This window comes from Pseudorca crassidens, chromosome 13, assembly GCF_039906515.1.
Source record: "Pseudorca crassidens isolate mPseCra1 chromosome 13, mPseCra1.hap1, whole genome shotgun sequence".
NCBI lineage: Eukaryota > Metazoa > Chordata > Mammalia > Artiodactyla > Delphinidae > Pseudorca > Pseudorca crassidens.
In genome coordinates, this window is record NC_090308.1 from 84320045 (window position 1) to 84344569 (window position 24525).

Sequence of the window (24525 nt, forward strand, 5' to 3'; positions counted from 1 at the left end):
ATATTAACGCATGTATGTGAAATCTAGAAAAATGGTACAGATGAACCGGCTTACAAGGCAGAAATAAAGACACAGATGTAGAGAACAAATGTATGGACACCAAGGGGGGAAAGCAGGGGGAGGGGGTTGTGGTGGGATGAATTGGGAGATTGGGATTGACATATAAACACCAATATGTATAAAATAGATAACTAATAAGAACATGCTGTATAAAAATAAATAAAATTAAATTAAAAACAAAAGGGTGAGAGAGAAAGTATCTGTGATAGCATACAACAGTGTATTTACATAAAGGTGTATGGGTATTAATTGCACTATTCTTTCAACTTTTGTGTATGTCTGGAAATTTTTTAAATATGTGTGGAAAAAAGTGAAAAAAAATAAACAAAAACTCTCAAAAATCTGATTGATAATTTTTTGAGAATATGATTGAAATGGATACAGTACATTTAATATTTAATGATGTTTTGATCTGTGTGCTATATTTTAAAGCCATGTGGAAGCCAGAATCTCTGGAGTTCACTGTCTATTAGAGGAAATAGATATGTAACTATAATATAATGTGATGTGGATTTAAATGTAGGCAACTATAAAGTGGAGGAGTAAGTGATTTACCTGGGAATTTGATAAATTCTGTGAAAATGTACAGTTAATCTTCATTTGGGGAATATTACTAGAAATTTTGCAGGTAAGCAAAAGGTAGATGACTATCTCAGAAGTGGGAACAATAATGGTATGATGGCTTGAATGCCCAAACTATGGTTGAGAATTAGCAGAACATATTACATAACTAGCACGTAAAGAGAAAAGCCACGTGATAGGAGGAAATGAGAATAAAATTTGCTATGTTTTAAATGACTTTGTGAAACATGCTATGATTAGAGTACAATTTTTTGGAATTACTGAATAATTTAATCAAAATATTCTTGTGAATTTTGCTATAAATGAATGCCATTTCTCCATACTCACAGTGGAGTGTGAGTAACATCACTGACACAGGATCGTTGATTAAGATTACACATTTACTACAGTGATTGAAGGATACATTAATTCCCTGGATACCTGAATTTAGATATCCTTACATTAGGAATCAAAAACATCACCTGTAAGATTGTGAGAGCTCACCCTTAGCCTAAGGAAGATCATTGGACCTAAACACTGACTCAACAAACTGTGGAAACCATAATTGATTGTATGATGGATCGACAAAGATGTGCATATAGCGTCTACAGAAGGCATACTCTAAAATTAATTTAAAAATACATAATACATATTAAATAAAGTATTCTCAGGAGTAACAGAACCTGATTGCTATTCCTAACATTTGTTTTGCTGTTTTATATTGTTGCAATTTAGAATTACACATGGGGCACCATTATTTTCATAGCTCAAAACCTCTGAACACGTTAATACAGCTCCAAGTGAAGAAGCCTGAAGTGGAGGTTAGTCATAAAACCCTTTCTGGATCTTCAGAGGCATGCTTCCCTTGAGCTTCTGCAGAGAAAGTTTAACCAGCTTCTTTCTATAATTATCACTTGAAAGGTCATTGCAGCAACTTATTTGCTCATAGAGAGCTCAATAGGGCACCACAAGAGGCCAGCCCCTAAAGGGTGCCAAGAAATAAACAAGATAGTGACGGTATTCCAGTGACATTGCAAACTATGGAGAAAATCCCAGGAGCAGATACACTGGCATATAAAGAATCCTATTGTTACAGGGTGGGGTTCTAATACACCAGGGTATATTGGTCTGGGCACTTGCTAGAAAGATCCAGAAATGAATAGAACAAAAATCCAAAATCTGATTCTGGCAAGGACTGAGTGTAGGGAAGCAAATCCAGAAATGTAGACATCTCAAGCCACAGTGCAAGTCTGGAGCCAGACCAAGAAATTAAGCAAGAGTCAGACACTGGGTGCTGATGCTCTAATAAGATGCTCTAATCAGATGCGCTAGTAAGATGTGGTTCATTCTGTCCCTGTGGTATTGTAGGCACATTTTATTATGACCAAATATCTTATTCCAGTGTACTGTCTAAAAAAAATAAATCGATGGAAATCACATTGTTTAGGAAACACAGGCTTTGTTTTATAGTCTTTAGATCTGATTTATTTTAGTGAACAGGGTGGGAGAAATATCAAATATTAACTGAAAGATTATCATAGACTTACACTTGAAAAATAGAATTGTGTAATCATATTATATTGAATATAAGATCAAAATGTTATTAATAAATGAAATTACTTCTTACTTTAATATATGAACTTAATTTATCATTCGATGTAACTTTCTATTTCAGGTTAATATTTTACTGAATATGTTTATATGAATGTCCTGCTGAGAAAATATAATGCTATTTTTATCATTCAGATTATTCATTTATCATGTTCATTTCCTTAGTAGTTTGGTTTCCAATTCTTCAAATTGTTATAATTTTAGAAAACAGAACAATTTTTCATCACATGCATTGGTTACTTGAAGTTAGCTGCAGCTTCTGAAAGAGGAAAGTTACATTTTCCATATGAATCAAACTTTTGTGGAAAAATTACCTGCTCACCTTTGTCCTTCGTTTGGTTTGCTGCATAGAAAACTCATTAATAGTCATCTATGAAGTTTATTATGACAAGACAAAACAGGCCAACTTAGGTGAAACATGAAGACTATGAACGCGGTTCATTTTCAAGTTTCTCTCTTCTATCTGTGCACCAGGAGATCACTTTACATTCACTTAGTTATAGAAAAAAAAAATAGAATGTTCATGCAAACAGGCCTGGAAGAGGCATGTTGCTCACAGTGGTTGAGATTCTATTCCCCCTTTGTCTTTAGAGACCTCCCTGTTTACAAGTTTTCTAACTCACAATCAAGGAAGAAAGACCAGAGGGAATTTGAATGTCATGGCTGGAGCTTAGGTGAAAACTCCTAATATGTGCGAAGTGTTTTAACAGATAGAACAGCAAATGCATTGTTACCGATGTTACCCAAGAGGGATGCCGAGTTCTTGCCCCCGGTAGAGTTAAACCCTGACTAGCATAAGAAAGTAGGGGCTAATTAGTCTTATCCATTCATCAATATATTCAATAAATATTACTGAGCACCTATTCAGAGCACTCCCAGGTGCATCCTCAAAGTATTTTTTTCTATTCCTGATTGATAGTACCTTATCCAATAATATTGAGATGATCCAGATGTCTTTCCTAACCCCTCTGCATATCAAGACCAAGGAGTAATTATGGTCTCTTGCACGCATACAGACACATAAATACACTGATAATAATAGTAAAGATCATAGCAGATGCTGGCACAGCTTCACCCACATCCCTTCAGATCCCTTTACTATTTTTGTGCACACTAGCCCCAGTGTGATTTCACCCCAAATAGCCAACAACCATGTCTCTTTGTTGAAGGTCGTAGTCAGGGATTGTTCATTTATCAAGATCAAATTTATTTTTGATTTTTTTAGCATCTTTATTGGAGTATAATTTCTTTACAATGGTGTGTTAGTTTCTGCTGTATAACAAAGTGAATCAGCTGCACATATACATATATCCCCATATCTCCTCCCTCTTGCGTCTCCCTCCTACCCTCCCTATCCCACCCCTCTAGGTGGTCACAAAGCACTGAACTGATCTCCCTGTGCTATTCGGCTGCTTCCCACTAGCTATCTATTTTACATTTGGTAGTGTATATATGTCAATGCTACTCTGTCACTTTGTCCCAGCTTACACTTCCCCCTCCCCATATTCTCAAGCCCATTCTTTACATCTGTGTCTTTATTCCTGTCCTGTCCCTAAGTTCTTCAGAATGATTTTTCTTATTATTATTATTTTTTCAGATTCCATATGTATGTGTTAGCATATGGCATTTGTTTTTCTCTTTCTGACTTACTTCACTCTGTATGACAGTCTATAGGTCCATCCACCTCACTACAAATAACTCAGTTTCGTTTAAATAGTCTTGTTTTCAGATATATCACTAATGGACTTTACCTATAACCCTCGTTCCTTGTCAGTGATTTTGATAAAAGTCGCTGAAAGTCACATACAAATTTAAGTGTTCAAATTTCTCCTTTATAATAAAATCTATCCTGAGTACATGTTTTGAGTTCCACATTATAACACACGACAAGTTAAAAATATAGGGGAAAGTGTATATCAAGTTTCATCCAGCTCTGAATGGGGGACTCCTCATTGCCCTACCTACTCCACTGACTATAACAACGTTTGAGGGTCTGTACATCTGTATCAGTCAAAATGGAGGGTTAATTAAGACACTAATTATCTCGTAAAATAAGATGTCCAAGTTAATTCTCTTGTGACCTAAGATTCCTCTTTCCAACTGATCAGCTAGATATAAAGTCCTGTGCTGTTGACTGATGGATCTTTCACAAATTAAGAAGACTGTTAAGAAAGTTTAGAGAAGAGCAACTAAATTGAAAAATACTTGGTAAAGAGTGATTTTGTGATAATTGAGTTTCAGTTAAAAACACTTGTAAAGGAGGTTCTTAAAATTTGCTTATTTTAAGGCAGTGAACCGTATTACTTCTCAATGTGTTTAACAAAATCTCCTTCCCAAACACTTTCAAATTATAAAGGCTGAAAATACAGAGTGTTTTTTAAAGAATTTAGCAAAAAGTTATGGCTTATAAAGATACAATAGATTTTTGTGGAAAACAGGAGTTGAGTTTGTATTTTTTAAAATGCTTGAAAACTTAATTTCATGACAAGGGATATTATACCACAGTCTACCCTACGGAATCCATCTGTGCTAGAGACAGCCCATCAAGCTGGATAAACTAGAGGTTCAAACTGGTGAGAAAATTCTTAAGTTCCTACTCCTGATGTTTCCAATACTGCCATAGAGATTTTACTTTTACGGCTTCTACTAACCTCTCTGTTATTCTTTGATATATCTTGTTGATTTTCTGCTAAGAGAATATCAAATTATCATGTGCCAGGAAGAGTCTAAACTTTTAAAGTGTTTATTAAACACATTTTTCCACTAGTAATTCATACTTGGTTCTTTAGTCAAAGGGAAAACAATAAGGTGGAATATTATAATACATGAGGAGCTTCTAACTTATCCCAAAAGAGATGGGGAGTTTGCCTAAGTCTAGGAAACTTACTTATCTGTTCATATGCAAAGAAAGAGGGGGAAGAAGCATGGCTAAATATTCATGACTTTAGGTTCAAAGATATTGCTTGTTTCATCCTCCTCTGTAGATGTGATAATAAAGAAAATACAATTGGAAGATTGCAAAGTGGTGTTTTCAAGAATCTTTAGCACTATGTTTATACTAAGGGAAATCAGTTTTCTTAAAATCTGAACATGGATAGAATAATGGAATAATGAATGAGTGTGTGTGTGTGCACGCGTGCATGCACATGTGTGTGTGTCTGTGTGTTAGAGTGATAATAAAGTTTATTCTTTGTCAGTGTGAACTGCATGATGTAGAATATAGCAATGTTTTCAATGTTTATCATTTTTATTAAATTATTGCTTAAAGGTGTTTTGTCATACCTCTAATTTCCCATATTTTTCCCATTAAAAGTACACAAACTGGACTATTTAGCTCTTAACTGTAACAATAATGTAAAAGAAAATATACTGGATTTTCTTAAAAATAATTTCAATTTTCAGCATGATTTTTTTCTATAGCGTTTATCTGCAGATTAGCATGGTTCTATTACATCATCAACTAATTTATTTTAAAAGGAACAGATAGGGCTTCCCTGGTGGCGCAGTGGTTGAGAGTCTGCCTGCTGATGCAGGGAACGCAGGTTCGTGCCCCGCTGTGGGAAGATCCCACGTGCCGCGGAGTGGCTGGGCCCGTGAGCCATGGCCGCTGAGCCTGCGCATCTGGAGCCTGTGCTCCACAATGGGAGAGGCCACAACAGTGAGAGGCCCACATACCACACACACAAAAAAAGTTAATTAAAAATAAAAAAAAAGGAACAGATAAATAAAAAAATAAGATCAAGAACATAGAACTTGACACCTTTTATAAGAAACATTAATCTAAACTAACAAAACTTTAACATGGTAGATTTTTTTCTCATATAAACAATTATTAATGTAAGTATTTTTGATACATAATGCTTTAAATATAATGGTTTTTAAAAATTGATCAAAGACTTCTGCTCTGGAGTAGAATATGTCAGGTTACAGTAGGCTAACATTCTTTCAGCAAAAACTAGAAAGGAAGGAAAAAAATCCCCCAAATCATATTTTTAAAGACAGCAGGAAACAAAGTTTTGAGAAGATATCTATGGATATCTTACCCTACTAATGAATTTACATTTAACAGGTATAGAATAAATGTTTGAAAATGCAATAAACAACAAGGAAAATTGGCTTTATGCCAACCAAATTTTGATTTAAAAAGAATAAGAAACATTTTCATGCCTTTGGGCTTCTCTGGTGGTGCAGTGGTTAAGAATCTGCCTGGCAATGCAGGGGACACGGGTTAGAGTCCTGGTCAGGAAAGATCCCACATGCCATGGAGCAGCTGGGCCCATGAGCCACAACTACTGAGCCTGCAAGCCACAACAACTGAGCTCATGTGCCACAACTATTGAAGCCCGCACACTGCAACAAGAGAATCTACTGCAATGAGAAGCCCATGCACCTCAACGGAGACCCAGTGCAGCCAAAAATAAATAAAATTAAAAAAAATAAAAAATAAAAAACAAGAACCTCTACCTATTTTCACTTCAGTAAACCCCAATTTCTAGGCCATGGTCTGGGCAGGGAGGACCCTTTGTCTCCCCATCCTCCCTCCCCTCCCTATCCCACTTAAGAAAAAGACAAAACAAAACAAAACAAAACACTTTCATGCTTCCTTTTACATCATTAAACAACCCATGAAAATCACTTAATAATCCATCCCTTATTGAAACCAAGCAATATGTTAACTCAGAAAAGGAATATCTTTTCTATTATTTCATGATTTCAGCTATGATTCCAGCTGTGAAATGATTGTAATAACAATAATATGCTCATTTTCTCTCCAAAATTTAGATATAGTAACACATTCTGTATTCTCCCTTAGCTATAGATCAAAGGACAGGTAGATGAAAAGGACTAGTAAATGTGCCAGATCCCGAGTGAATTATTTTATATGTATTTGTCTCATTTGATCCTCAGAGCCACCTGACTGTTAACTGTGAGTATTGCTCTTTAGCTATTAATGATTTACAAAACCATCAGCAAGGACATTTTATAGTCATGATAAAAGTCATAATTGCTACCATTTATTGAGCCCTCATTATGCGCCAGGCAGTCTACTTAGCATTTTACTTACTTTATGTTATTTAAGTCTCAAAACAACTCAATATTCTCATAAAAAATAGAAAAATATACTCAGAGAGGATAACCCCAACTAAGAGAAACTGGGGTTCATAGTTAGGCTCATTTGACTTGAAAGATTGCTATTAGCCACTGCCGCTCCCCAGTCTCACTAAAGTCAGTTGTAGCCATGGTTAACCATGGAGACATGGGGAATTGATGATGGTCTTATGTCAAACATGCTAGAGCCATGTTTATTTCTCTTTTAACCTGAGTGTGTTAGGTCACTCGCGCACACACGTGTTTCTGTGTGTAAATGAGAATTAGATTTTGCAACATGAGAAACTTTTGTTGAGGTGATAAATGTTGGATGTGGAAGATTGAGAATGGAAAAATCCCAACCACTATAAATTACTCCAGGAAATGTGTTGTCATTCTTTAGAGATTTTATCAAAGAAAAAGCATAGTAAGAGTTATTTTCTCTATATATATATTTAAATATAGAATCCAATATATATTTGATATGTATTTTGTCATTATTAGATTTTATGAGACACTTAGCTGAAGCAGAAGATATATATATATATGTGTGTGTGTGTGTGTGTGTGTGTGTGTATCCATACGTATGTATATATACATGCACTCCATTTATTGAACCCTCATTTTGTGCCATACATGCATGCACATACACACACATATAAGCACACACAGGCACACACATCAAAAGTTTTAAAAAACGGGCACCAAGTTTATAACTTCTATACTCTCATCCTGGTAAAATAACAATAACATGAGAAGAATGAAAATGTGAAGATGTAAAATATTGTCACTTTCAGGGACACTCTCTAATTTTATAGCCATTGAGTCAGAGACAATGGAGAGAACTAAAATATATTAAACAACATTTGCAGTCTTATATTGGAGGAATTGTCCATATTATCTTTTCTTCTCATGGATAATGAACTTCAAATGTGGGTTCTGGCGCTTGCAGCTCATAGCATTGGGTAGGTTATTGTTATTTTACCTCTCTGTGGCTGTTTTCCTCCTTATCTATAAAAGCCACTCTATGATATTTCCCTCTATCTATAATGATTTTACCAGTGCCATAGTATTGTTGTGAAGATTCAGTGAAACAAGCATAGTAAAATGTGCTTAGGACTCTGCCTGACCATATTAAGTGCAGAATTACATAGTGTTAGTGGGATTATTTATGTTCACAGATAGAGCATAGCATCTGTTATAGAGCAGGTCTGCAATAAATATTTCTTATGTCAGTGATTATAGAATCTATGGGCATATTACTCCTTTTATTACTTTCTCTTCTTGTCAAGGTTGTTTCTTTTGGCCCAGGATTGGAGACAGAGGAAGTTATATCTCTACAGTCTCTTTTTCCACAATATAAGTTCAAAGAAGTACTCCACATGTGTAAATATAAGCTAGTTAATAAAATTTCAAGTGCTTTAGAAATACAAACATTATTTGTAATTTTCTAAAATAATTATGTGTTCCATTATGAAACTTCCAGTTACATATATTCCAGAAATGTTCTTTTCTGTAGATGACATGCATGATTTATTAGTTTATTTAAAGATATTCTATTGGTTTAAATGCATTGTATTGGCTCAGAAAAGAAATTAATGAAAGTAATCAGCATAAATAGTCCCATTCTCTGCCACTGCCCTATTGGAAATGAGTGCAGAGAGGGACAAAGAGTGTATTTGATAGTCCCTCATGACTGGCCTATTGCACCGTGATGGAGCACATGCAACAGAAACAGGCAGGGAGAAATACTCCTGCTTCTTCCATTAACTCTTCAGGGGACACCAATTTTCATGTGAAAGGAGCAGTTATTTCAACCCTTTAAAATGTTGTCTTTATAAATTGTGTACTCTTTACCCACTTAACAGAAGTAAAAAGACATCCATATAAAAGACCCTTATGTCAAACCTAATCTCCCAATTTGTCCCACCCTCCCCTTCCCCCACTGTGTTCACATGTCCGTTCTCTACTTCTATGTCTCTATTCCTGCCCTACAAATAGGTTCATCTGTACCATTTTTTCTAGATTCCACATATATGCGTTAATATACGATATTTGTTTTTCTCTTTCTGGCCTACTTCACTCCGTATGACAGACTCTAGGTCCATCCATATCTCTACAAATGATCCAATTCACTTTATTGTACAGCAGAAACTAAAACAACATTGTAAAGCAATTTTACTCCAATGATAATAATAATAATAATGACTCTATGTAGGGGGCATGAGCTCAATAATTTGGTGTGACATTTTTCAGGGTGTTTTTCTATGACTTCCAGTGGCCAGGAGTAAATTTCTCCCTTGGTATAATCTTGACTGATAGGAAAAGATAAATCAAGTAAATGCCAAGTGTAAATCTGCTTCCTTCCCTAATGGTGTGTATTTCTTAGGGAAAAGAGTAAAATTAAACAAGAAATTTTGCTCATTTTTCACTTGGACTTTCTTTAATAAAGATGTACCTCACTTATCATTGACCCTAATATTTGAATATTTCAAAAGAAGGACAATATTATAGTGGATAGATTCATTACAGTTTAATATCAGGGGTATTTTCATCTCATCAGGCCAATATAATTCTCATTAAAAAAAAAAATAAACTCTGCATGTTGACCATAACATTATGCACACAAATCTATTTACTTCTTTCCAAATAACCCATCATACAAAATTAGGTTTTTCTTGTATTAACTGATATGTCACAAACGTTAAACTTGATATATACAGCTCAGTGTTTTTTGTTCTACAAACAATATATTTTAGGTATAAATTAATATGTTATGTGTTGAAATCAGTTTATCATATGCTAAATATATAAGTTAAATTTTATTTAACCTATCCCCTGGAATTTTAGGTACCACGATCATCAATGATAAGCTTAAAAATGTTTACGTCTTGGTCATTAACCAAAGACATATTGGAAAATATGCCTAATTGTAGTTTTAAAAATATAGATATGGCAACTTTCCTTTTTTTTTTTTTGCTTTTAAATTCAATATTAAGAAGTATTTAAAAGTGACATAGATCTTTTGCTTTCAGGAATTTTCAATACGTTTGGGAAATGATCTGTGGAGAGGACATTTAAAAAATTCATTCACTGTAAATATATTCTAACAAAGACAGATTTAGTTTTTATAATAATTCACAATAAAGATTATGAATTTTCTAAATGATGATTAATTTGAATGAAAAAAGGTTAATGGTCTATCAAATATATTCAAAGAACCAAAAGCTATAAAGTTCCACAAATATGAAAACTGAAAACGTGGAGAGGTTTTCCAGGCTCATGTTCATTTCTGGTTTTGGTTGTTTAAATTATACCAATCTAAAATTTAGGCTATAAAAGAAGAGAATCAGTCACTAAGCCTTGTTATCTATAAAATAGAGTAAATAGTTTTATCAACATTTTGGAAGAACTCACCAGTTGGACTGATATGATTCTAAGAGAAGCTGGTTATTTTTAAGAGCAGCTGATGACACAGTGTGGTGAACGAACATTCATGAGCACACCTTGAATCTCGCTATTGCTCCCATTACTCCATCTCACCTGTCTAAGGGCCCATCTCACTTATACCTTGGAGCACTTCTTAGTAGGAGGTGCAGTTATAGTGGTCTTCCTATAACATCTTTCATCACCTTTCAGTTAACATGCCAATTCATTTTACCAAGTTGATTTACTCAAATCTAACAAATACACCTCAGAAAACAAAACATTAAGAACAACCTCATTTGTGAATTATAGAAACAAAAATCCCAGAAAAAAATATGATCAAATTGAACTCATTACCTAGTAAAAGAGATTAAATAACTACCAAGTTAGGGAAGCTTTAAGGCTATCTAATTAATACATCAAGAGATTAAAATGAAAAAAATACAGCATAACCGCATGATTGTTTAAAAAAAACTTATTAAACAGATGTAAGGATTATTTTGCTTTACTTGATAAAAACAATTATTAATTTAACCCAACAATCATCATACTTGTAAGTATAGTACTAGAACTCCAAAATATAGTATTCTAAAATTAGGAAGAAACATAAAAATATAATGAAAATGATACATAATATAATAAAATAAATCCAAGTATTTCATGTTTGAAAAATTATAATTGCTTAATTCATTTATTCACAAATTTCTTAAGCTACTGTTCTCCTCAGCATTTTGCTAAGAGTAATGGAAAAATCCCTAAAATAGCTAAAATTATCTACCTCAAACACCCAAGAATAACAGTTAAAAAATCTTTTTGAACCAACAAAATAATTCAATAAATTGTCTTTTCAGAACAATTAAACACAAATGAATAGGTTCCCTGTATATTAATATTAAATGGAAATAATAAACTACTGAGAGAGAAACTCCACAAGTTAGGTGCAAATTCACATTATGAAAACTCATTTTAGTGTGGGACTTGGAAAAAAAACAATAACAAAATGGTTAAATAATGCACGTCTCTCATGAAAAGTCAAAAAATATTTCTCAAAACTCATCAATTCTACTTAAACTAATGTACAATTGAAAAGAAATTCTTATAACTAATACTTGTTTTTGTACTGAACTTTTTCTTTTTAACTTTTTATTCTTTATTGGATTAATAGCTGATTAACAATGTTGTGACAGTTTCAAGACATGGAAGCAACCTAAATGTCCATGACTTCCTTTTTTTTTTTTTTTTTTTTTTTTTTTTGCAGGGGTCATTGGACAAAACTCTTCCAAAACTCATCTGCAAGAATAAGTGTCCCAAATTTATCACTGCAATGTGGACTTGCATTATCAAAAAATGGATTCAGCTATAAATAAATAATAACAGAGATAATGAGAAACTTGTACCAAAATCAATTGAAGAGACTCAAGTCTAGAAACAAGACTTGAGAGATTGCCAATTTATTATATGGCAAACATGCCATCTCCAAAACATTTTTAAGTGCTGCATTATAGCTTTAAATATCTATTTAAAAAATTAGAAAAGGCTCTATGTGTAAAAATACAATTTCTCAGGTAGGAGAAAGATGCATAAATATATACATAAAGATATACACTTTCTCTCCACGAAAGTACTGCTGAGAATTAAAGATGCATTAATTTTGGTTTCTTGAGGAAATTGACTCTGTGAAGAATCTGTGTTCAGGAAGTTTACTGGTGAGGGCTCTCAGGATCAACACCAGCGGGGTGGTGATGGGGGTGGGATTGTGCACAGGGAGAGTCCTGCAGGTACAGGTGATCCCACGGGGAGCTCTGGGCTGTGATGGCACCTTGAGGGCAGATCACCCAGCCTTTATTCCCCTGCACTGACCAGCCACTGGATGTGAGTTGAACCTTGGGGACCTTAAACAAGGAGATCTCCTCCACTAAAGCCAAATCTTGGAAAGAGCTTATAATCAGAGAGAGACATTAAAAGGAGATTCTGCTCTCTATTTCTTAAAACATATGTAAAGTATGATATCTCTCTGTCTATCCATCCATCTTACAAACCAGAAGTAAAACACAGACAAGATATGAGAAAATCTTAAATTATATTTGACAACTGAAAGTTTAATATATAAACTATGCTCTCAAATCAGTAAAAAGTAGAGAAATAGCACAGGACAAAAATAGGCCACTGGCATAAATGCTTAATTTGCAAAAAGTGTTCATTTGGCCAATAAAGATATGAAGAGAAACCCAAGGACAAAATTAATCAAATAAGAAGGTGGTACAATGATATTAGTGGTTGAGAGATGTTCATAAAATAATTAGGGAACAAAATTGTAAAAAATCACAGAATGTATGATCCAATATATACTTAAATACGTAACTATGAACATTTGAAAGGATAACATTGGCGAATTTTTGTTTTACAGTGAATATTTTAACATTTATTTAATGATATTTTGATTTAAAAATATTTCCACTTTCAGTGACTTCTGATTGTCCTGGGATAAAGTCAGCCAAATCCCTGGGCCTGGCACACTGAATACCAAGGATTCTCAAATCAGGGTTTAGGATTTTATTCTTTCTGTCCTCATCTCTCACCACTCCCAAGCCCCTCTACACTATACAAAATGGTCAGCTGCTTGCAGCTCCCAGAATTGCTATGTTTTATCCCTGCATGACAATTTCGCCTGCCTGGAAACTGCTCCATAATCTATGGCTAAATCATAACTTTTGCCCCTTCATTTTCCAGCTACTACTTCCCTTCCCTGGGAGATTTCCCTGATTCCTCAAGGCTGAGGGAAGTACCCCTCAGGCTTCACAGCATGATAACCCACTGACCACACAGTGAAGCAGCTTTCTCTTCACTCCTTGTCTCCCCAACTAGAAGGTAAACTTCCCAGCAGTGTGTTGACTTCACTTCTCAAAAGCATTTGATAAGTTTTACCCCTCTCCTGCGGAGCGCTTTCTTTATTGCCAAGTGAACACAGTTTAGACCTACCTTCCTTCCCTCACAGGTAATTATTTCATAGTCTCTTTGCTAGATCATTTCTTTGCATCTCTATATTGGAGTATCTCGGGGCTCAATTTTCCTCTTTATCATCCATACCAGTGAGTTTCTTCCTAAACCTGTAGCTGTAGCAGAATTTACTGAAGTGTTTTAAAAATTACAAATGCCCAGGCTCAATCTACAGGTCAATTAAATTAGAAGCTCAAGGGCAGGACCTGACATTGGTATCTTTATAATATCCTAGGGTGACACCAGAGTGCAGACAGGATTAGGGATCATTTGATCTTAGTCAATCTCAGATTGATCTCATCCAGTCCCATAGCTTCAAATATCATACATACGCTGATAATTTCAAATTCAAATATCCATCTTCCCTGATCCATATATATCATCAGAAATCTCCCTTAAATGTTGAATAAGCATTCTGTTTCAAAACAGAATTCTGATTTCACCCTGCATAGTCACAGTTTAAAGTGCTCTCAGGATCAACAATGGAGACCTCCTATTAGAAGTTGTTCAGGTTCAAGCCCTGGAGTCATCTTTAACTTCTCTCTCTCATTCTTGTTCTGTGTGAATCCATCAGTAACTTTTTCTTTTTATTTCATGACTTATATTTCCTTTACTTACATTGCAGTAAAATTTTTAATTTTATTTTTTATTGAAATATAATTAATTTACAATGTGTTAGTTTCAAGTGTACAGCAAAGTGATTCAGTTATACATGTGTATATATATATATATATATATATATATATATATTCTTTTTCAGATTCTTTTCCATTATAGGTTATTTAAAATATTGAGAATATTTCCCTGTGCTATACAGTAGGTCCTTGTTGTTTACCTATATTATAAACAGTGGTGTGTATATGTTAATCCCAAACTCCTAATTTATCAGTAACTTCTGCTGGCTTCTTTAAAACATATCCTAAATTTCATTATCTCTTACCACCTTCATTCTCATCTAAGCAAGAACTTCCCAAATCTGGTGCCAGGGCACCTGGGCTGGGGATGGTTGCAGATGTGCTGAGATATTGACCTTTTTAGCATCTTTGGGCAGCTGGTAGGACCGGTTAAGCTGTAGCACCTGAGCTTCTCATATCAGGTTTGGAGAAGCTCTGTCAGAAGCTACCATCACAGGTACCTGATTACTCTAGTACTTTCTGATGAAGTCCCCTTGTTTTGATTTTCAATCCTCTACAGTTATTTTCAAAACGGCAAATAAAATGATGTTTGCAAATGGTAACTAATTATAATACACCCCTGCTCAAACTATTTAGTGGCCTCTCATCACCAAGGCCCCTGACCATTTGTCTAACTTCATCTCTACGACTCTTCCCCTGTGACACTCAGTTTATTGCTTATTTTTGAAAAGGCCAAGCTGGTTTCTTCTTCATTCTTAACATTTGTTGGTCCTCTAGACCTGTGCATGGCCTATTCCCTCATTTTTCTTAGATGTCTGCATTATGATACCACTCAGAGAGGCCTACCCTACCACATCTTTCACCTTATCATTTATTATATTTCCTCATGGGATAATAGATGTTATATATACATTTATCTGCTTATGAAATTTATGTGTCTCTCCCAACAGAAGAGGAGCTCGGTAAATGCAAAGACGGTCACTGCTCTATCTCAGCATCTGGAAGAGGTGACAGCAATAGATACATTTTGAATAAATGAGTGAATATATCTGATTATCAACCATACTTCTCCCTTCCTTTCTAAAATTATCTAAATATCATCTTTCACTGCCTCAGAATTAGGAACTAGAAACCAATGCAGAATTGACTTTTGTTCATATTAGTTTCAGAACTATTAGATCAAAATAAATAAAACATGCTATCAACTTAGAAGGAAAGTTAAAAAAAAAAGATCTCTTTTAGTTAAAATTGGAGATGAAAAGACTATTTAATGTCCTAATACCATCTTGTCAGTTGGGGTCAATTCCAAACCAAATTGAATATATTCTTTACAGAGGGATGACAATAGTCAATTTCTCCAGAATGCTTACATTATATGCTGAAAAGAAAAGAAACTGAAAAATTTCTGGCATTCAATAGGTTTCTTTGTGTGCCTGCCACCCAAAATCTTTGGTGATTAACAATTTGATATGGTGGTACCATATTGATAAAATTTATATATACTAAATTATAAGGAAATTTCTTTATTCTATTATTCACTTACAAACACAACAAAGGTACAATTTGAAATACGTAACTCACATATTATATTTAAAATAATATGTGGACAAATACAGACATAAAAACTGATTAAAGATGTTGAAAATAGTTAACAAATGGATTAATCCCATTTTAAATACAATTGACATTTAACATAGGTACTGAGTTAATGCTGCAATAATTATCTTTTAAAAATTAAAAATCAAGTAAGCTTAGTAGATAATTAATCATTATTATTCTGGATTCATTTCAATTAATAGAAGAATAGTCAAATGATATGCCAGGAGTCCTAATATGTCTTGAGATTATGCTGCAACTAAACTTTAATTATTTCGATAATCAATATTTCAACAATCATTATTTCGATAATCACTCCCTTATTTGACTATCTACTCACAAAAAAAACCGAATTGGTGGCTAGCAGTGCTAATTGAATATATTAAATTGCTTGCCCACTTTTTTTTTTAACAACTTTATTGGAGTATAATCAGTTATACATATACATATGTTCCCATATCTCTTCCCTCTTGCGTCTCCCTCCCTCCCACCCTCCCTATCCCAACCCTCTAGGTGGTCACACACCACCGAGCTGATCTCCCTGTGCTATGCAGCTGCTTCCCACTAGCTATCTATTTTATGTTTGGTAGTGTATATATGTCCATGTCACTCTCTCACTTTGTCACAGATTACCCTTCCCCCTCCCCATAACCTCAAGTCCATTCTCTAGTAGGACTGTGTCTTTATTCCCGTCTTACCCCTAGGTTCTTCATGAACTTTTTTTTCTTTTTTTCCTTAGATTCTATATAAATGTGTTAGCATACTGTATTTGTTTTTCACTTTCTGACTTACTTCACTCTGTATGACAGACTCTAGGTTCATCCACCTCACTACAAATAACTCAATTTTGTTTCTTTTTATGGCTGAGTAATATTCCATTGTATATATGTGCCACATCTTCTTTATCCATTCATCTGATGATGGACACTTATGTTGCTTCCATCTTCTGGCTATTGTAAATAGAGCTGCAATGAACATTTTGGTACATGACTTTTTTGAATTATGGTTTTCTCAGGGTATATGCCCAGTAGTGGAATTGCTGTGTCGTATGGTAGTTCTATTTGTAGTTTTTTAAGGAACCTCCATACTGTTCTCCAGAGGGGCTGTATCAATTTACATTCCCACCAGCAGTGTAAGAGTGTTCCCTTTTCTCCACACCCTTTCCAGCATTTATTGTTTCTAGATTTTCTTATGATGGCCATTCTGACTGGTGTGAGATGATATCTCATTGTAGTTTTGATTTGCACTTCTCTAATGATTAATGATGTTGAGCAGTCTTTCATGTGTTTGTTGGCAATCTGTGTATCTTCTTTGGAGAAATGTCTATTTAGGTCTTCTGCCCATTTTTGGATTGGGTAGTTTGTTTTTTTGTTATTGGGCTGCATTAGTTGCTTGTAAATTTTGGAGATTTATCCTTTGTCAGTTGCTTCATTTGCAAATTTTTTCTCCCATTCTGAGGGTTGTAGTTTGGTCTTGTTTTTGGTTTCCTTTGCTGTGCAAAAGCTTTTAAGTTTCATTAGGTCCCATTTGTTTATTTTTCTTTTTATTTCCATGTCTCTGGAAGGTGGGTCAAAGCGGATATTGCTGTGATTTATGTCATAGAGTGTTCTTTCGATGTTTTCCTCTAAGAGTTTGATAGTTTCTGGCCTTATATTTAGGTCTTTAATCCATTTTGAGCTTTTTTTTGTGGACTGCATTAGGGAGTGTTCTGATCTCATACTTTTAAATGTATCTGTCCAGTTTTCTCAGCACCACTTATTGAAGAGGCTATCATTTCTCCATTGTACATACTTGGCTCCTTTATCAAAGATAAGTTGATCATATGTGTGCAAGTTTATCTCTGGACTTTCTATCCTGTTCCATTGTTCTATATTTCTGTTTTTGTGCCAGTACCATACTGCCTTGATTACTGTAGCTTTGTAGTATAGTCTGAAGTCAAAAAGACTGTTTCCTTCCACTCCGTTTTTCATTCTCAAGGTTGCTTTGGCTATTCAGGGTCTTTTGTGCTTCCATACAAATTGTGAAATTTTTTGTTCTAGTTCTGTGAAAAGTGACAGTGGTAGTTTGATAGGGATTGCATTGAATCAGTAGATTGGTCTGGGTAGTAGAGTCATTTTCACAATAATAACTCTTCCAATCCAAGAACATGGTATATCTCTCCATCTATTTGTATTGTCTTTAATTTCTTTCTTCAGTGTCTTATAATTTTCGGTATACACATCTTTTGTCTCTTTAGGTATATTTATTCCTAGATATTTTATTCTTTTTGTTGCAGTGGTAACAAAGTGTTTTCTTAATTTCACTTTCAGATTTTCCATCATTAGTGTATAGGAATGACAGAGATTTCTGTGCATTAATTTTGTATCCTGCTACTTTACCAAATTCATTGATTAGCTTTAGTAGATTTCAGGTAGCATCTTAGGATTCTCTATGTAGAGTATCATGTTATCTGCAAAGAGTGACAGTTTTGCTTCTTCTTTTCCAATTTGGATTCCTTTTATTTCTTTTTCTTCTCTGATTACTGTGGCTAAAAATTCCAAAACTATGTTGAATAATAGTGGTGAGAGTGGGCAACTTTGTCTTGTTCCTTATCTTAGTGGAAATGGTTTCAGTTTTTCACCATTGAGGACGATGCTGGCTGTGGGTTTGTCATATATGGCCCTCATTATGTTGGAGAAAGTTCCCTCTATGCCTACTTTCTGCAAGGTTTTTATCATAAATGGGTGTTGAATTTTGTTGAAAGCTTTCTCTGCATCTATTGAGATGATCATATGCTTTTTCTCCTTCAATTTGTTAATATGGTGTATCACATTGATTGATTTGCATATATTGAAGAATCCTTGCATTCCTAGAATAAACCCCACTTGATCATGGTGTATGATCCTTTTACTGTGCTGTTGGATTCTGTTTACTAGTATTTTTTTGAGGATTTTGTGTCTATGTTCATCAGTGATATTGGCCTGTAGTTTTCTGTCTTTGTGACACCCTTGTCTGGTTTTGGTATCAGGGTGATGATGGCCTCATAGAATGAGTTTGGGAGTGTTTCTCCCTCTGCTATATTTTGGAAGCGTTTGAGAAGGATAGGTGTTAGCTGTTCTCTAAGTGTTTGATAGAATTCGCCTGTGAATCCATCTGGTCCTGGGCTTTTGTTTCTTGGAAGATTTTTAGTCACAGTTTCAATTTCAGTGCTTGTGATTTGTCTGTGCATATTTTCTATTTCTTCCTGGTTCAGTCTCAGCAGCTTGTGCATTTCTAAGAATTTGTCCATTTCTTCCAGGTTGTCTGTTTTATTGGCCTAGAGTTGCTTGTAGTAATCTCTTATGATCCTTTGTATTTCTGCAGTACAGTTTTTACTTCTCCTTTTTCATTTTTATTTCTATTGATTTGAGTATTCTCCCTTTTTTTCTTGATGAGTCTGGCTAATAGTTTATCAATTTTGTTTATCTTCTCAAAGAACCAGCTTTTAGTTTTATTGATCTTTGCTATCATTGCCCACATTTTTAATGCTAGATTATATCAGTATTTTATGGAAACATAGCCTACACAATTAAATATCTTTTGTTCAATCATTTCTTCACCAAACACAGAATTGTTTCCAGACATAAACTTAATAATAATGTTCCATTTTGAAAGTTTTGTTCATAGAGAATTTTATTCTGAATTACGGTATTCTTTTGTTCTTTACAAATATTATTGTTCTGGTCACAGATCGTAAATTAAAACTACAGTGAGAGCTATATCAATTTCAATTTTGTACACATTCTACCATCCCTTTCCCTAGTATCTAATAAATTTAAAATGCTTGGTGTTTATATTAACTTTTATTTTTCATGCTATAGCAATTTGCTCCCTTTATTCCTGTCTGCTGATCTCTCAGATGGTAGATTTGAGAAGAGCTATGTTATAAAATGTTTGGAGAATCTATGTAGAATTTCAGCACAGGAAAATGGGAAGGAGATAATTTCTGTTTTTACTTAGTAAAAGAGACATAAGAAAAAATATATATGTATATGTAAGTGCATGTACACATGTGCATATAGACATACACATGTTAGCACATTCAGAGAAAACAAGTGTGAATTTTATTCATTTTTGATTAAATAACTTAACCTTAGGACATTTTCTCACAATAAATCTTGACAAGATTATCACAAAATGGACCAGATAGCAGTGCTTCTAGACAGTGTTGTTGTGAAGAAAAGGGCAACTGGTTACTGACAAAATTAATTAACTATAATACATAGCCAAGAAAAATCACTGGACATTTATGAAGAGAAAGATTGTCAACTCTGTTGATCATATACCTGTGAAAGTCAGGTGAAGGAAGGATCACAAAAGGACAATTGATATTATTTACTTGAGAAACATATGAGACTAGACAGTTAATATTTTTGCACATTAGGCTCTTATTTTGAAATTAATAGGTTCATTTGTGTTGAAGTTAATATCCATGCTGATATATTTCTGTTAGAGGGGCGTCAAAACTGTTAAACATCGTGGTCCAACATAGAAGACTGAATTCTTGTTAAGCCAATTTAGTAAAGAACTATGAATTATTTTATCAATAATGAACATTAAATGATTTTAACTAATGAGGGTAGTTGAGTGGAAGCATGTGATACATAGACCACTATGTTTTATTGAGCAGAAATGTAATATCAGCTACCTCCCAGTGAAAGTAAATAAATTGTAGAAAACTTCTACTATGCTTTTACAATGAGGCAATTCATAAAAATTTAATCCAATCAGGAAGTGAGGTTTTGTGCACTCTTGTTTCAACATTGAAATTACTTAGTCAAAATTTGTATTGTTACAACTTCAGATGGTTCTTCTTTTATTAGAAATGTAAAAGTTACCTATTATAATAAATACAACAAAAGTATTTTATAATAGCAAAAACTTTTCCATAAAATTAATATAAACTAAATTATAAATAAAACTCATATCAAGTCAATCTTTACTGAAGCCTTTGAAATATAAAATACTGAAACAATTAATCTGTCATTTCATTGAATTCACAGTATTAAATTCTAGCCTTGCATTGCACTTACAATTGACTTGGGAACATTTAGCATACATACTTATTTGGACCACTAGATGGCCTCCCCCAAAAGGCCATCCTTTACACATCCTATTGATATTCTGACTTACAATATACAGGGAGAAGAAGGAAAAAAGGTCGAATGGGGCATATTCCAGGTCAAAATAAAATTAAGCTCTGTTGCAAGAGAGAAGCCAGAATTATCTCATATTATTTTCACTACTTTTGTTTATAGTTTGTAATAAACTAGGTATTTGGAGGAAAAACAATTAGGAAATATTCCCCAGTGAATCTTTACCCTTCAAGAACATGTTGACTTAGACTGAGGTTGAACTGACTTAGAGGTTCTGCACACCAAGGTTTGGATATTAACTCTGCCACCTCAGGAATGCGATCTTAACCTTGTCATTAACACTTTCCATAAATAAGATGGTGATAACAATGATGATTCCTAAAAGGTAAAATGAATGATGTCACATGTATGATTAACGCTTCACTGGTTTCCCATGCTTTTAAAACAAAATTCAAATTCTTATCATGGTCTCTGAGGCTAAAATTGTGTTCTAGAAAGCTCCCTCCTCATCTGTGTGCCCACTCCCCATGTGACAGTCAAATTGGTATCTTTGGTTCCTTGAACAGTTTCAGCTCTTTCTCATTTGTGTCCTTGAACATGATTTCTCCCCTACTTAGAAATCTCTTCCCTACACTCTTGATAATTGTTATCCTCTCATCATTTGATTTTCAGGTCAAATCTTCCCAGGCAGGCTTTCCTAACCCACCTTTTTATTTATTTTTATTTTTAATTTTTATTTTAACATCTTTATGTTAAAGAGTTTGATAGTTTCTGGCCTTACATTTAGATCTTTAATCCATTTTGAGTTTATTTTTGTGTATGGTGTTAGGGAGTGTTCTAATCTCATACTTTTGCTGACCCACCTTATTTTATTATTATTTATTTATTTATTTATTTATTTTTTGCGTTATGCGGGCCTCTCAGTGTCGTGGCCTCTCCTGTTGCGGAGCACAGGCTCCGGACGCGCAGGCTCAGAAGTCATGGCTCACGGGCCCAGCCGCTCCGCGGCATGTGGGATCTTCCCGGACCGGGGCACAAACCCGTGTCCCCTGCATCGGCAGGCGGACTCTCAACCACTGCGCCACCAGAGAAGCTCTGACCCACCTTTTTTTTAAAGAGGCTTTTCTATGCCCATGATTCTTTACCTCAGACATTTTTGTTTCCTTAATAGATTCTAATAGAGCTAACACTTTTAAATTTATTTTTCTACTTATAATTTTATATTCTATCAATTCCTCTAGACTGTAAATTCCATCAGGGCAGAGACCATGTCTGTCTTGCACTGGACTTTAATCTCAGCAGCTAGTACAGGGTCTATTCCTATTTCTGGGTGTTATCGAACACACTTTGATGTGTTTACTTAATTCATAATTTCCTCAGATACTGTTCTAAAGAATAAATAAGTAAATACAGTTAGATAATTTTGCACACAACAAATGCTCAAAAACCACTATGGAGAAGCACCATTAGAGTGATAGGAGGAAGAGTAAAAAGAGAGTCATGATTGTAATGGTTAGGAATGAGGGTTCAGGAAAAGAGGTTTTAGAATCAGACTTCACCAAATATTGCCTTTTGCTACTTATTTGACCTTAGATGGTCACTCAATTTTTCTGTGAATCTCTTTCTTCCTCAGGAATTGTGGTTTATAATAATAATAATACCTTGCTCAAAGTATTGTTGACAGGGGTAAATGAGAAAGAAACTACATGTAAATTCCCTACCACAGGGACAGATATAAAATAAATGCTCAAGAAATTTTTGTTTTCCTGTGATTTTATTATAATAATGATAATATAATTGGAGCACCTTACCTTTTATGTCAGGACATTTCTATAGTTGATAATGTGATATTTTTAGAACATATGAATTTTTTTATGAAAACAAAATAAAATAAAAAGGGGAGAAATTAAGTGAAATATCTTAATGATCTGAATGTTTATACTAAAAGGAAACATAAACTGAGGCCAAATCCAAACAAAATTAAATAGACAAAAAATTGTCTAGAACTTATTTTTTAAGAGACAAAAATGTTTTTAAAAGTTTTTAAATGAAAAATTACACTCCATATAATTTTATAAAAAATGTTTCCAATTACTTTTAACTATTATTTTCTAGAAATGCAAAATTAATTTAACTTAATATAAAATTTTCACTGGAGAATGGATGTATATTGTGTGGCATGTTCATAAAATGAAACACCATAAAATTTTTTTCCACAACATTTTTACTGACAAAATTTAACATATAATAATAATTGAGTTTTTTGTTATACAGGTTTACTAGTGAGAATAAGTGGATTCTTCTATTGGAGATAATCATTTTTTTAACTGGAATTCTCTTTTTTTTTTTTTTCCTATTTTAATGGGGACCTGCTGTATAGCACAGGGAGCTCAGCTCAGTGCTCTGTGATGACCTAGTTGGGTGGAATGGGGGGCAGTGAGGTCCAAGAGGGAGGTTATATATGTATGCATAAAGATGATTCACTTTGTTGTACAGCAAAATCTAACACAACATTGTAAAGCAACTATATACTCCAATTAAAAAAACATAAAAATTTAAATTAAGATATAACCTCATCCATCAATGATGATGTCAGTAATAATATATATGTGAAATTATTGTTTGTGAGTTTTTTTCCATTTAAAACATATTTGAGTTCACAAGTATTTTCTGATTTTTTTTCTCTTCCTGCCCAGGTATAATTTACATGGAGTAACATTTGCTATTTTTAGTATGTGATTGTGTGTGTTTTGATACAGTGTTAAGTCATGTAACCAGCACCACAGTCTTGTTATAGAGAGCTTATCCCCCCAAATCTCCTGTGCTTCTGGAGGTTAGCTCTCCTCACAGAAAGCCCTGTGACCACTATGTTTCTTGTTTGCATTGACTTTCATTTCTCAGAATATTACACACAAACAGAATCATGGAGTCTGGTCTCCTCCACTATTATAACTTATATGAGACTCACCTATGTTGTGTGATGAATTATAGTTTTTATATTGAACTTATATCTTCCTAAATAGCTAAACTTATTTATTAATTCTAGTGGTGTTTTAGGATTCTTTGTGATTTTATATAGACAATCATTACATCTGAATATAGATATATTTTACATCTCTTTTTACAAACCATACACCTTTTATATCTTTTAAATTTCTTTCTTACACTGGCCAGTATAATGTTGAATAGAAGTGATAATTTTAAGGAAAAATATTCAGTCTTTCAACATTATGGATGCTGAATGTTTTATAGATATCTTTTATCAGATAGAGGTTAGACATCTGTCTAGGATTAGCTAAGGGTGTGGGCTTAATTAAGGGTGTGGGCTATTTTACTAGAGATTTTGTCTCAATACATGCTTCACTCTCAGTATTAGATTTTTCATTTTGTGCTGTATCTGAGAGTTCTCTCCATACTCTTGCCCTTTTTTCTGTCCT